Source organism: Rhinopithecus bieti, unplaced genomic scaffold (genome assembly GCF_001698545.2).
Source record: "Rhinopithecus bieti isolate Rb0 unplaced genomic scaffold, ASM169854v2 scaffold_53456, whole genome shotgun sequence".
NCBI lineage: Eukaryota > Metazoa > Chordata > Mammalia > Primates > Cercopithecidae > Rhinopithecus > Rhinopithecus bieti.
Window position 1 is genome coordinate 1 of NW_016863320.1, and position 1630 is coordinate 1630.

At 42.0% G+C, this 1630-nt stretch overlaps 1 pseudogene; it reads left to right on the forward strand.

Annotated features, from left to right (window-relative positions):
- The first annotated feature begins 662 nt into the window (after positions 1-662).
- On the forward strand, positions 663-1623 carry LOC108525448 (putative elongation factor 1-alpha-like 3; annotated as a pseudogene).
- Positions 1624-1630: the final 7 nt, after the last annotated feature.

Below are 1630 nucleotides of genomic sequence, written 5' to 3' on the forward strand. Positions count from 1 at the left end.
TACTTTCACTTGAAAACAAGGAAGAATAATAAAAGCTTTAGATTGTGGCAGAATAGGGATTATGTAAACATCATATGACTTCATAAAAAATAACATGTTCCTAAAATAACAAAAACCCATCAGTCCTCACGGAACAACCCAAAAGAACTGCAAATGTAAGAATGTGGCTCTGTCAAATGTACGTATATCAATTAAACACTGGAGCAGTTACTATTCTCTTTAGAGGTCACAATGTTCTATGTGTGCCCATCATCAAAATGACTGCTCTTGACAGGATATAATCAGCATCAAGACTGTATAATGTTCCTTTTCTTAATTGCAAGCTGAAAATCAATTAATCATTCTCTTCACAGAGTAGAAATGCTTCACAAAAATCTGATTTAGAGTTATACTCATCAATGCATTCCAACCCAAAGTTATAATTCCTCTGGTGCCAAGAAATTTTTATTTAACTGAAGGAAGATGGTTATTTAGGGGTTCTAAACACAAGAAGGTGTGTTAAAGTAAACAACTGGCCTCATGTAACTTGCTAGGTTTTGATCTGCTAACACCTGTAATGACTACTGTATTCATTAAGAACGTGATTACAGGGACATCTCAGGTTGACTGTGCTGTCCTGATTAGTGCTGCTGGTGTTGATGAATTTGAAGTTGTTACCTCCAAGAATGGGCAGACCAGTAAGCATGCCCTCCTGGCTTACACACTGGGTGTGAAACAGCTAATTGTTGGTGTTAACAAAATGGATTCCACTGAGCCACCCTACAGCCAGAAGAGATACGAGGAAATCATTAAGGAAGTCAGCACTTACATTAAGAGAATTGGCTACAACCCCGACACAGTAGTATTTATGCCAATTTCTGGTCGGAATGATGACAACATGCTGGAGCCAAGTGCTAACCTGCCTTGGTTCAAGGGATGGAAAGTCACCTGTAAAGATGGCAATGCCAGTGGAACCACACTGCTTGAGGCTCTGGACTACATCCTACCACCATCTCGTCCAACTGATAAGCCCTTGCGCCTGCCTCTCCAGGATGTCCACAAAATTGGTGGTATTGGTACTGTACCTGTTGGTCAAGTGAAGACTGGTGTTCTCAAACCCGGTATGGTAGTCACCTTTGTTGCAGTCGATGTTACAACTGAAATAAAGTCTGTTGAAAGGCACCAGGAAGCTTTGAGTGAAATAAAGCTTTGAGTGAAATGAAATAAAGCTTTATTCCTGGGAACAATGTGGGCTTCAATGTCAAGAATGTGTCTGTCAAGGATGTTCGTTCTGGCAACATTGCTGGTGACAGCAAAAACGGCCCACCAATGAAAGCAGCCGGTATTACTGCTCAGGTGATTATCCTGAACCATCCAGGGCAAATCAGTCCTGGCTATGCCCCTGTACTGGATTGCCACATGGCTCACATTGCATGCAAGTTTGCTGAGCTGAAGGAAAAGACTGATCACCTTTCTGGTAAGCAGCTGGAAGATGGCTCTAAATTCTTGAAGTCTGGTGATGCTGCCATCATTGATATGGTTCCTGGCAACCTCGTGTGTATTAAGAGCTTCTCAGACTATCCTCCTCTGGGTCACTTTGCTGTTTGTGATGTGAGACAGACAGTTGGTGTGGGTGTCATCAAAGCAGTGA